Source organism: Mytilus californianus, unplaced genomic scaffold (assembly GCF_021869535.1).
Source record: "Mytilus californianus isolate M0D057914Y unplaced genomic scaffold, xbMytCali1.0.p SCAF_13, whole genome shotgun sequence".
In the NCBI taxonomy this organism is placed as follows: Eukaryota; Metazoa; Mollusca; class Bivalvia; order Mytilida; family Mytilidae; genus Mytilus; species Mytilus californianus.
In genome coordinates this window covers 22,095,736-22,110,863 of record NW_026262615.1, presented here as the reverse complement: position 1 = coordinate 22,110,863, position 15,128 = coordinate 22,095,736, and positions in this window count along the sequence as shown.

Genomic DNA, 15,128 nt, shown 5'->3' with positions numbered 1-15,128 from the left:
TGCACAACTCATGGTTCCATTCATAGACTTCCAGAAGTACTCATAGTATTTGTCTATTTGCGAATAGTTCAACCATTAAATGATCCTTGATCGATTGATGTTAATAGAAAAGAGGCAGAAGATACCAAAGAGAAATCAAATTAATAAATATCAGCGAAACCAACAGCACTATGTCAAAAAATTGAAAAACTACAAAAAGACAAACAACAGCCTCGGTAACATAAAAACTAAAGACTGAGGAATACGAAAATCATTAAAGAAGTTAGGGAGGGGGAGTGTAGCTGGTACATTTAATTGGACATATACATACGATATATAGATAGTCTTAAACGGTCATCCAAATCATTATGGACTCCATTAATCTTTCAAAGGAATGATTTCAAGAATAATTCAATGTGAATCGAACTTGAAAATAAAGGTGATGACAAACTATGTCCACAAAGCTACTATGCATAGGACAAACCCAATCATGATTAATTGATTAATTGATTATTATTCGATTAATGTTCAGTAGCAAATATTTCATGGATATTTTAGACGAATTTAAATAAACAATGAACAACTAACCAGCTATTGTTGCCGTTTTTGATGTGTTTGTTAATACAAAATAAACTTTTCTGTTCACAGCGTGTAAACAGTCATGCGTATGATTCCAAAAAAGATAATAATACAGCTATCCATTGTTATTGGAATTTTCTGCATTTTTCTTGTCTCTGAAATGATGTACCGTCTTAAACCAATAAATGGAGTACGTGGTAACGGACGTTATTTACTTAAATCATTAAGAGGAACATTTCAACAGCAACAGGATATACAACGTACTGCAAAGACAAGACCACTTCTAACTATTTTTACAACATGGGTGTCAGACAAAAAGAAGTATGTCTGCCGAAATAATACAGTTAAAAACTGGAATATGTTGCAGGAAAATGTCGAAAGAATTCTATTTACTAATGAAACTGATTTGACCTTAACAGTAAATTCGATGGGTTGGAATGTTCTTCCAGTCACTAAAGTCGCCAGTTCGACAAAAGTGCCGGTGTTAAAGGATATGTTTTACTCAACTTTTGAGGCTGAAGATTCAATATTTTATGCTTATGCTAACGGCGACAACATTTTTACACACGACCTAACACAAACTTTAAAGGCTATTTTGAAATCAAAATTAAGTGATGCAGACGACTTGATGATTATTGGCAGACGAACTGACGTTCGAAATGTTAGCACGAAAGAAGCAATTAATCACGATGCTCTTAAAAATACAGCTAATAGTAGAGGTTCTATCCATTCACCTTATGGAATTGACTACTTTATAATAAAAAAATCTTATCCATTTCTAGAATTTCCAGACCTAGTGATAGGGAGACCTTATGTAGATTCGTTTCTTGTTTCGGAGGCAGTTAATCGAAAACCTGGTCACGTGATTGATATCACTTTGACTTCACTTGCTGTACATCAGGTCACTTTACCTGGAAAACAGGGAGTCAATGAAGGTTTAACGTATAAGGACAAGAATTACAATTTTAATCTTTTGAAATCGAGAAATCCGAATTACTCTAGAGGAAATACAAATTGTGCTCAATATTTTACTATGTTCGACTCAAATATGACAATCGCAATTCAAAAAAGACAGCGTACCATTGACAAAAGATGTATATAATTATAAGAGTAACTTTTCGATAACCGGTTAATATCAACGGTAACAGGATTTTTTTTCCAACAAACTGTGGTTATCGGTTAAACCAATAATTTTTATTATTCCACCTTTTAGTATCTTCCATTTGAATACAAATTTATCGAAATCAGTGTATTTATTAAAGAATATCTAATCAATTTCCTTACAACTGTTGCTTAGAAATTTAATGTAAATATATGTATAGATATATACTATATATATATAAATCTATATATATGAGTACGTCTAAACAAGTGACAACTCTACGACAGATCCATCCATTGTATCATCATTGAAGGTGATTCACGGCTGAAAACAGATGTTATACTCATAATTACTCTAAATATCAGCACAACAATGTTAAATCTTCAAATTTGCAGAAGCAAATTTTTGTTCTTCCCTCGCCGGGATTCGAACTCGTGCAAAGCCCTGACGAAAGAGCTGCTGTGGGGTAGAAAGGCGACTATAAGTGCTGTTTGGATTTGGAGCAGTTTCAGATCTGTTATTTGTAGGTGTTCTGGCTTACGGAATAGGGCGATTACGTTTCTTCTTGATAGACGTGATGGCTCTAGTTTCTGCTTGTCTAATTTTCTTTTCATCTTCTGAATTTTCAGCAATTTCATTTTACTCATATTCCCTTACTATGGCCAATCCGCTCTAATCAGCGATACGAATAAGTTTATTGCGTGCTTTAAGTTTGTCGACGAGATCAGAAATCAACGGAATACCAGTTGCACTAGAATGTTTCTGTAATTTAGATAGCCCAGAGAGGATTTCTTCATTAAATCGATACTGAATTTTGTTCCCTTCGCTTTTAAATTTCAAATTAATGTCTTCTTTAACTTAAAAAGACATATGTTCTTGATCAGAAATAATTTAAATCGTTAAATCGGACAGCTTATGATCAAAATACGTTTTGAATGAATCAAAGGTATCGACTAAATCTTGCCTAGATTCACCAGATTCTTGATTGACCGCGGCGGAAGGCTCACCTTGTTTACTACTAGATTTGTGGTCAGAAAAATCTTCATTCGGTTAAGACATAACGTATTGAGTTGTAGCTGCACTGAAAACTGAGCTTCGAATGATTATATACTGTAGTTTGATAAACAAAGAGAACTATTCCCGCTTTTTAAATTCGTGCAACATAAGTTGCAACTTTACACTCAAATTTTAACTCATTTTAAAGGTCCAATTCGGACCAATGGTCAATTTTTATTAAAGTAAAGTTCTGCTCTATGGTCGGGTTGTTGTCTCTTTAACACATTCCCCATTTCCATTCTCAATTTTAATTACACGTGAATGTACACGTGGACAAGCAATATAACTTTCATGTAGAAAATAATCCTTATAAAAGGGTGTATTCAAAAGCACAATAACTGTTTGAAATCATATACTAAATATCTTATCGACATGTTGCGGAACAATAGCGACATTACAGAAATAAGATTGTCCGCTTTTATTCCAGTTGTGATTTTTGTTATTGCACCGTGGTATTTTCTTTCTCTTTTTCAGCTGATGTTTTTTTTACGAACTTCCCAATATAATGTTTTTTACAATATATGAATAACTAAGAAGTGAAAATTATGACTGCACGCGTTTTTTGTGTTATTGATTGTATTTTGTTATAATCCTTTGTATAAAAGCTCGACGGAAGATACAACAAGTAAAACTTATTATCGCCTTATTTGAATATATTATACAGCATGACTGAAAGCAAATTGTATATTATTATCAAATGAGTATAATAGGAAATTGATTTTGGACATACAGCTTGGAATTTAAATAAGTTTTTACGAATTTCCTAATTTAACATAGAAAACCCCCAAAAATGGGTGTAGTCGGGGTTTTGTAAATTATTATGAAATATTAAAAATAATTAAGGATGTTTATAATACCTTTTCAGCAAACTTGTACACTAAACATTCACAATATGTCAAATTTTGTACACATACATTTATTAAACGTGTGAATGCTCCAATTGTATATTTTGAAGTGAAATCAATGCCAATCGTTGCAAATAAAAAAAAACGACTGCAAGAAAAAGTTCAGATTAGTAACTTTTCTCTATCATTGGCATGAATACATGTATCAATCTTTTAGTCAGTAAAATGTGGAAATTTATGCTAGCTTTTTAGATATGCAAAAGAAATTCGATTCAGTTTGGCAGAAAGCTTTATTACATGTATATACAGTAATCATCCTACGGCAGAAATAAACTTCAGGTACCCGAATACTTAGTTCGTTATATTCCGCTTATTTACGATGGCAACATTAACCTTGCAAGTATATAGAAGGGCTCGGTAACGGGGAGAGACTGCATTATCAGGGTTTAATCTTCAGCAGATAATTTATCCTTTCTATTGAACTGTATAATAAATTATATGTCATTACAAACACATAAGTAAAAATTAGTTCACATGTTTATTTATTACTGGTTCAAAATATTTAAGTTTTCTGCCAATGGCCTGAATGGGACAGTATTGATTTAAGGGAAAGGATGTTTAACACATTTGTGAACAAATGATCTTTGGATACAATCATTATTAACTGAGAGCAACACGTGGCAATGTGAAGATTACTATAACTATTTGTAATTTACTCTCTTAAAGACAGTAATTTTCAATCAGGTAGGTGGAAGAAATTGCATATAACTTTATTATGTTTATATATTTACTTCTAATTATTTCAATTGTCCTTAATATGCGTGAAATATTTGCCACTGGACATTAAGCAATCAACAATCATATTAGTATCTCGTAAGTAGCAATACAATGTGTGTGTTCATGTTGTTGAAGCACAAATAGATCGTCCAACGCTTTTAATCCTGTAAAAACTCAAAAGATAGCTTCAATTTACCGTAGCAGATCCTAAATGACTATGGATAATTTCATTATTAGTACCCCAAAACAGAAATAACGTCACGTCATTGGTTGCATCTCCATGTTTCATAACGTTGTTATATATAGATCCTACCACTGCATCGAGTGTGATACGATATTTATCCACTTGAGACAGTTAAATTTTCAAATTTAAAATGCGAGGCTCGCCGAGCGTTTTAAATATTTAAAATTTAACTGTCGAGAGTGGATAAATATCGTATTACACGAGATTTGGTGGTGGAATCTGTTTCTCTAATGATTTTCAAACAATACGCAGGCAAATTTATTCCATCTTTTTGAATGATCTGCAAAAAGATGTGTTCTTTCTATGTGACGTCATCAGGCATGGTCGCCTTTTTTTATGCCGTCACAATAGGAAATTCATAGGAAAGCAAGAAAATTCGACATCATAATCGGATTTTAACCAATGAAGAACTGAGATCAAACGAACCACACGTTGATTAAATCTTTTTATACAATGGGTGCAGAAAGGGATAAATTGACGAATAATTAGAGAAATATAATTAGCCAATCACAACGTAATGTTAGGCGCTGTTTAAATTATTACCCAGAAAGCATTATATTCTGAAACGTCGAATTCTCTCATTCTTTTGAACTTTCTAATGGGTCGTCAATATAACTTGGTTTGCCGCTAAGGGATTTCTGTGTCACAGAGCGCTACAGATATATTCCGTTTTCTGACGTCAAAATGCTAGCCTAATTATAAATGACAAAAGGAAAAAAAAAGTGTGAGACTAAAAATTTGAATTTCGCTCATTTATGTGACAGTTCCTGATATACACCCTAAACAGACTGTGATGTATTAGAAGAAGGTGTTACCCATAACTGTGTGGTAAATTACTATTAAACTTTTTTATGAAAATGTTTTGAAATGTTTTTTTTTTTTTTGGTTGGCATTGTATATGGTAATGACGGGGAAAACGCACGATTTATTTTTATTCGAAATTTTAATCATATCAAGGTAGATTTCAACATGTTCAGAATGCCCCGAACGTTTTAATTATGCACAACTCGTGGTATCATTTATCGACTTCCAGAAATAAAAAAAATCAATTCATAGTTATCGTTTATTTGTTTATATCTCAACCATTTAATGATCCTTGACCGATCACTAATAATAAAAAAGAGGAAGAAGATACCAAAAAGCAATGAAATTAATAAATATCAGAGCAACCGACAACACTATGCAAAAAAACCGAAAAACTACGAAAAGACATACAACAGCATCTATAACATAGAAAACAAAAGACTGAGCAACACCAACACCAACCATGGTAAGTACAAATTAGATGATAAGTCTCGTACGTTGATGTTACAATCGTGGACAGGAGGACGATATTGTGGATACGGTGATTGGGACATATACTCGGACATACGACATTCAGATATTCCATAACAGTCACCAAAATCATTATGGAGTCCATAAATCTTTAAAAGGAATGACTTCAAGAAGAATTCAATTGTGAATCGAAATTAAAAGTAAAGGTGATGACAAAATTTGTCCATATAGCTAATATGCATAGGACAAACGCAATCATGATAAATTGATTCATTGATTATTATTCGATTAATGTTCAGTAGCAAATATTTCATGGATTTTCCAGACGAATTTGAATTAAACAATAAATTACTTAGCTACCGTTGACTTCTTGTAAACAGTCATTTCAAAGACTCCAAGAAACATAATAATACAGCTATCCACTGTTATTGGAATTTTCTGCTTTCTTGTCGTCTATGAAATGATGTACTGTTTTAAACCAATGTATGGAGTACGTGGTTATAATTTTTATCTATTCAAATCATTAAGAGGGACATTTCAACAGCAACAGGATATACAACTTATTGAAAAGACAAGACCTCTTCTAACTATTTTTACAACTTGGGTGTCAGACAAAAAGAAGTATGTCTGCCGAAATAATACAGTTAAAAACTGGAATCCGTTGCATGAAAATGTCGGAAGAATTCTATTTACTAATGAAACTGATTTGACTTTAACAGTAAAGTCGATGGGTTGGAAGGTTCTTCCAGTCACTAAAGTCGCCAGTTCGACAAAAGTGCCGGTCTTAAAAAATATGTTTTACTCAACTTTTGAGGCTGAAGATTCAATATTTTATGCTTACGCTAACGGCGACAACATTTTTACAAACGACCTTACAGAAACTTTAAAGGCTATTTTGAAATCAAAATTAAGTGATGCAGACGACTTGATGATTATTGGCAGACGAACTGACGTTCGGAATGTTAACACCAAAGAAGCAATTAATCACGATGCTCTTAAAAATACAGCTAATAGTAGAGGTTCTATCCATTCACCTTATGGAATTGACTACTTTATAATAAAAAAATCTTATCCATTTCTAGAATTTCCAGACCTAGTGATAGGGAGACCTTATGTAGATTCGTTTCTTGTTTCGGAGGCAGTTAATCGAAAACCTGGTCACGTGATTGATATCACTATGACCTCACTAGCTGTACATCAGGTCACGTTACCTGGAAAACAGGGAGTAAATGAAGGTTCAACATATCAAGACAAGGATTACAACTTTAATGTTTTGAAATCGAGAAATCCGAATTACTCTAGAGGAAATACAAATTGTGCTCAATATTTTACTTTGTTCGGCACAAATATGACAATCGCAATTCAAAAAAAGACAGCGTAGCATTGACAAAAGATGTATAAAATTGAAAGGTTAACTTTTTTGGATTACCGATTTAAATCAACGGTAACAGGATTTTATTTAAAACAAATTGTGGTTATCTGTAATACCAATATTTTTTTATTATTGAATCATTTAATAGGCCCGTCGCGTCCATTTGGATACAAATATTTCGAAATCATTTATACAATCATGTATTTATTCAAGAATATTTAATACCCAGTCTACCATTACACCATACAAAATAGTCCCACAATGATTGGGTTATCAGATTTAATTGAAACTTTGTGTCCTTAAAGAGCATAATGAAAGAAGTCCATAAATAATATATTCCATCTGGTTTCCATGTCTGTTAGTTGGGAGATTTTGTAATGTACATGGAATCATTTTCCCCATGTTGGAGGCAATACTTTTTTTTATGAAAATGAACAATTTCTGCACCCTGAAACTTATGAATGAGGAAAACAATGAGATAAAGAATGATTATTCATTGAATAATCATGTGTTGAAGCTTTAGTAACTCATCAAAACACAAATTTACAAGAAACAATTTCCAGTAAAAAATTATTTTCAGAGAATCATAAAAAGTACATATCTTAAAAACTATGCAGCCTGTTGTCAATTGAAAATATAAAGAAGACTCCCTTTGTTTTATTTTTAAATGGAATAGTTAATAATGCAGTTAAGGTAATAAACTTGTTGGAGTCCTATTTTAGTACCTTCTAAAATTCTACTCGAAAAATGCCTCCATTAACATTTTCTCTCAACGATTCAATGTATTTAAAATAGCAATCTGTAGATTTTGGAGATGTAAGTGTTTCTTTTTCAAAAGCACTATAATATTTATCAAATTAAGTCAAAGTAACAATAAACATAGTAGAATTTTAATTTATGATGCCAGAAATATTGATTTTCACTGATACAAAAGGAAATAATCCAGTAAAAACATATTTTCAAAAATGTTAAAAAGTACATATTTTAAAACTTTCCAGAAAAGGTATCACTAAAAGTGATTGAAATTCCATCTTGTACCAAATTTTTGGGGAACATGTGACATTTTCAAGGCTGTTAATGCAATATTATATGGCAAACCAATGCAGAATGTTGCAATGGATACACAAAAATTTTAATTATTGAACATTAAACAAATGGAATGTATTGATATATACATACGCACATGTATGTCACAAACTTTTAACATAATTTATTAGAAAGCAAGGAAGTGAGGATATTTAAATGTTTGTGAATTCATTTTAACTTTATTTCCTAACTATGGAGTGATACATGAGGCGTTTACATTTTGGAGAAAAAATTTAATCGATATCTTTTACAGTTTCTGAAGAGTTTCGAGAAAAGCAGTATACGGGGATATAACTTTCACGTGGAAAAATAATGCGTTAAAAAGGGTGGGTTTCAAAAGCACAATAACTGTTTGATTTCATATACCAAATAACTTATCGACATGTTGCGGAACAAATGCGATATCTCAGGAATAAAATCGTCTGTTTTATTTGACATAATATTTTTATTTCCACGTGGTATTTCTCTTTTTGCCACTGCTGCAGCGGAGGGGGGGGGGGCATTATTGTTACCTTTGTCCCTCTGTATGTCCGTCCGTAGGTCCGTCCGTCCGTCCCGAAATAGTTTCCATTCTTTTACTTTAGTTTGTCTCAACCAACTGTTATGACACTTATACACAATGCTTATTACTACAAAACGCAGATCAAATTTGAATGTAGGTTGCGTCACTTTAACTGTTCTAGAGTTAAACCCCTTTACAAATGGAAAAATTGCTGAATCTTTCGTTTTCGTTCGCTTAAGTTTGCTGCAACTAAATGTTATGAAACTTATACACAATGCTTATTAACACACAACTAAGATGAAGGTCGAATTTGGGTTGCGTCACTTTTACCGTTCTTGAATTATATCCCTTTATAACGTCATATGCAAGCGGGCATCATCTGTGTTCCATGGACATGGTTTCTATTTATCTAATTTATTTATTGCCATTTGGTATTTGTGCCTCTTTTTCAAGCTGATTATGTTCACGAACTTCCCGATATAAATTTTTTCACAATAAATAGATTCGTAAGAAGTGAATAATTATGATGCAGGAAAACTTGCGTGTGTTATTGGTTGTATTCGGTAATAATCCTTTTATCAAAGAGAGACGGAAGATACCTGGGGGACATTTAAAACTTAAAAAACGAAGAAAAACTTTTCATCACTTTGTTTGAATATATTTTCAGCATTATTGAATAGCAAAATATTGTTATCATATACTTATAGAAAATAATGGTACAATTGTACCCCATTTTAAAACTAATTTGTACATATATTTATTAATTTAATTTGAAGAATTGCTTTAGCCGTGTGATATGACTTTTGTTATCAACTACTTCCGGTTTATATCAACTGCTTCCGTTTTATATCAACTGCTTCCGGTTATTATCGCATGCTTTTCTGTAACGTTATCGCATGACATTTCGACGTCATTCGGCAAATTCCGGAAAATACACCTCAATGGTACAAAAATATTTGAAATCAGGAAAATATATTATTGAAAAATGCAAAACAAATATTACAACAAATGAATTTTAAAAAAAAAGTTTTTGTCTGTATGTCTTCTGCTGAAGTATATGATAAAAAGAACATAACATGTCATTTTTCATATCAGACTCCTTATCAGCCCATGGTCAAAATCATCCCTCGAGCCTGTCAGCTCTCGGGCTGATATCATGACCTAGGGCTGATAAGGGGTCTGATATGAAAAATGCCATGTTATAATTTATATATCATTTTCAAATGTGTATTACACGAAATTGATTTCGAAAACACAGCTTGATATATAGATAAGTTTTAACGATTTATCTAATAAAAAAACAAATAAATGGGTGTAGTCGGGTTTTTTTGTAAAATAATTATTAAATTGTAATTATACTGTTTTAAACACACTTGCACACTAAACTTTCGCAACTATATCAAATTTGTACACGTACATTTAATAAATATGTGGATACTCCAGTAGCATATTTTGAATAGATACAAATCATTGCAAATAAAACAAGAATCGCTAAACAAGAAAACATAAGTTCAAGCTATCTTTGATGTTTTTAATTATAAAATAATCGTTTCTGTTAACAGATTGTAAACAGTCATGACTATGATTCGAAAAGAAAAGATAATAATACAGCTGTCCACTGTTATTGGATTTTTCTATCTTGTTCTCGTCTATTACCGTATTAAACAAATTGATGGAGTCCGTGTTAATAGACTTTTTTTAATCAAATTATTAAGCGGGATTAATTGATTGATTGATTATCATTCGATTAATGTTCAGTAGGAAATATTTCATGGATATTCCTAGACGAATTTAAATTAAACAATGAATGAACTACCTAGCTACAGTTGGCTTCTTTGATGTGTTTTTAATACAAAATAAAATTTTCTGTTCACAGCTTGTAAACGGTCATGGCAATGAATAAAAAAAAGAAACAAATACAGCTATCCATTGTTATTGGAATTTTCTGCATTTTTCTTGTCTCTGAAATGATGTACCGTCTTAAACCAATGTATGAAGAACGTGGTAGAGGACGTTATTTATTTAAATTATTAAGAGGGACATTTAAACAGCAGCAGAATATACAACTTATTGCAAAGACAAGACATCTTCTAACTATTTTTACAACTTGGGTGTCAGACAAAAAGAAGTATGTCTGTCGAAATAACACAGTTAAAAACTGGAATCTGTTGCAGGAAAATGTCGAGAGAATTCTATTTACTAATGAGACTGATTTGACTTTGAGAGTTAAGTCGATGGGTTGGAAGGTTCTTCCAGTCACTAAAGTCGCTAGTACGACAAAAGTACCGGTGCTAAAAGATATGTTTTACTCAAGTTTCCGGGCTGAAGATTCAATATTTTATGCTTACGCTAACGGCGACATCATCTTTACAAACGACCTTACAGAAACTTTAAAGGCTATCTTGAAATCAAATTTAAGTGAAGCAGACGACTTGTTGCTTATCGGCAGACGAACTGACGTTCGTAATGTTACCACCGCAGAAGCAGTTAATCAAGATGTTCTTAAAAATACAGCTAATAATAGAGGTTCTCTCCATCCATCTTATGGAATCGACTACTTTATAATTAAAAAATCTTATCCATTTTTTGATTTTCCAGACATTGTTATAGGTAGAGCAAAAGTAGACGGGTTTCTTGTTTCGGAGGCAGTAAATCGTGAACCTGGTCACGTGATTGATATCACTATGACTTCACTTGTTGTACATCAGGTCACGTTACCTGGAGAACAGGGAGTCCATGAAGGTGAAACGAAACCAGACAGGGACTACAATTATAATCTGTTGAAATCAAGAAATCCGCATTACTCTAGAGGAAAAACAAATTGTGCTCAATATTATACCTTTTTCGACACAAATATGACAATTGCAATTCATAAACGGCAGCATAACAATGACAAGAACTGTTAAAATATGGATAATGGGTTGTGATAACTCAAGGAAACCCACTGGTAACAAAATTGTCATTGACTTATTGTCGTTATCCATTATAGAAATAATTTCTATTATTCAAGTAGTTTATACGATCGTCTGTATACAAGTATTTCGAAATCATTGTATTTATGATAGAATATTTATTCAATTTCCTTCCAACTGATGCTTTTATATATAAATATTGATCCAAATTGTAAATATATATATTTCTCTAATTCTTTATTTAAATGTTTTTACCAAAGAATGGTTGTCGATGATCTCAGTAGGTGATGGGTTAAAAGGTCATAACCTATGTCAGCTCTCAGGACGGATGAACAGGTGTTCGAGAAATTAACATCTTTATAAAAACTTTTACCACGCGGATAGTGATTATTTATTATTATTTTATGACTATAAATTTTCTGTTTTCTCATTGGCTAAAAGCTAAGGAAATCCTCTTTGATAAAACATTATATACACCGCGGCAAAAATCACGAGAGGGTAAGATTTGGAATAGCGTGTACCTAAATATAGATATTCCAAGTCAATGATGTAGGTTTGTGACGTCATGTAAATTCCCGTTTTTTCTTTTCTTTTTCTTTTTATTTTCGATGTTATTTTTTTTTAGTAAACTTTATTGAATATTTCAATTTATGAACATTAGCAACTTCAAAACCTGATGATATATTTAGTATAAAAACAGGGAGCAGTTTGAAAAGTATCTTGAGCAAATACTAGAAAATTGGAGAAGGATAAAAAGTCATTGTTGACTTTTGATTTCAGTTGATACAATGATTTATGAACCCCAGAGATATGACATTCACCCTCAATTATTGTATCAAGCTCACAAAAAGTCAATAATTGTATATTGTTTGCTTCCAATCATGGCCCTCAGTAAATATCATATCTCTGAGGTTGATAAATCATTGATTAACACTCGGTGAATATCATATCTCTGGTGTTGATAAATCATTGATTCACCCTCGATTAATATCATATCTCTGGCGTTGATAAATCATTGATTCACCCTCGGTGAATATCATATCTCTGGCGTCGATAAATAATTGTATCAACCTAATCAAAAGTCAATAATTGTATATTGTTTGCAATCGATCCAGAGATGCAAAAAACGAAGTATTTGCGAATCAATTTCTTATGTGTATGATGTAATCAGGAATGTGGACACGCTCGAAGCGGATTTGTGTTTATTGAATATGAAAATGTATTTTATTATCATAAGAAAAGCATATTCTTACATAGTTACTCTTGAATTATCCGATTTATCCAGTCTCGATAATTTAGAAATCTCGAATGGATAAATCCGATAGTCCACCGGTATCAATACAAGACTCAATATTCCATGATTCATAAAGGAGATGTTATATAGAGTTTTATGAGAAATCATCCCATCTTCACACTAATTCAGTGTATTTAAGATAAAATGTTTAGTCAGTTCTTTCCAGCTGATATAGATATATTAAAAACTACTCAAGCAGAGATGTAAATGGTAGAATGGATGCATAGTTATAACACATTAAATATTGTCTATTTCTTCTTAGCTCATAGATATAATAATATATATATAGATATTTACAGTATGCATCTTATCAAAAGCTGGAAGAAACTGCTTAAATATATGTATTAGGTGTAGTCTTCTTATATCTGAGTGGCGTCAGCTACGTCTATTTTCCTTTCATCAAATTAATACTTCATCACTGATTTTGTATGGCATTATCAATAGCTGTACTATCTTGTCTTTTTTTTTTTTTTTAATTGTCAAAACCTAAACTGTTTGCTGATAAATGATAACACTTCTATGTTGCTATAAAAAAGAAGTTAGATAGAATTCTGTTAGATATCATCCCATCTTCCATCACACGCTAAAGTGAAATAAACAGGAATTAAGTGGTCACAACATTTGTGTTGTAGGCATTAAAAACATCACTTACATGAGATAAAAAGAATAGACAATGCTGTGGCAGATGATACAGTTGATACATAAAAGTAAACTCAACAGACTATATCAGCTCACCATAAATTCCTCCATTTCTTCTCTCAAATGCTGACTGCTGTATTTAGTCGTATAAATGCTGTCATACAGCGGTGAAATCAAAAATCTGCCAGAAAAACAACGGTCGTGACCAGTGCACAAAGTATAATTGTGAACAACTAGCAAAGAAAAATAGACATATTGTTATTTTGTATTTGATTGGAGGCTTTTTTACGTCCAGTGTTAAGTATTCTATGCATATTTATGACGAGAATATTTTAATATACTGTACATACACGTTGGACTTTAAACGTGTTAATTCACAGGGTTGCAGTCCGCAGGAAGACATGTCACCCTACCAGACTCGAGTTATAGCACGCTATAACAAGCTAGATCTGCCGAGGCTGTAAAAAAATTGCCTGACGAAACAAGTTATTTCCAATAGTATAAAACAGTATGAGTTGCAAAACATTTGACTTTGTTGTTTCAAATGGGAAGATTTCTGAATAAGTTGCCTATTATCTTTAAACCATGATAGATTTACACAGGTGCACTCAGCAAACATGATCTAGATATTGGTTTCTTCAATAACACAAACAAGATGTTTTGTATAAATATCAAGTGATGTTTTCAATGACTGAGCCCACGTTCATAAAACTATACTCAATGCTCGGAGTAAAAAAAAATATGCTCGAAACACCAAATTAAGTATTTTGATAAATTGAATTCTGAGTCTGAGTACGATAATCGTACTCCAAATGTTTATGACTGCAAGTCGTAGATAAGCTACGTTCCTTTAAAGGACAGTTTATCTCCATAAACAGCACTACTTTCTTACACTCCACTACGCTATAATCTTATCAAACATAACTTTTTCAATTGAATAAAATTACCTTTCTACTTTTTTACACTCCACTACTCTATAATCTTATCAAACATAACTTTTTCAATTGAATAAAATGACCTTTTGATTAATCTAGGTGTAACCTGACCCTTCGATGTCGGTACAATCCCCATTTCAGTTATCAAACTAACCAAACAAATTACACTAATTAAAAGTTCAAAGGAAGGATTGGAGCCATTTCTTTTATTTGTGGGATGAACATCTAGTAATTGGTATTCAAATGGGGACTTACTGCATCATTTTTGTTGCAGATTTGATCCCCTACTACACAGTTACTGGCCAAACTTAAGGACACCATGAAACGCCAATTGAAATTCAATTTTAACAATACCTAGCGATATTTGAATTGCTTTACATTTGTCATGTCGGAATCTTCTATAGCATGACATGGGTATGGGTTTTGCTCCTTGTCGAAGGCCGTACGGTGACCTGGTGACTCATACATTGTAGTTGCCTACATCTTTGTCATTTGTTTTCGGATGGAAAGTTGTCCCAATGGCAATCATAC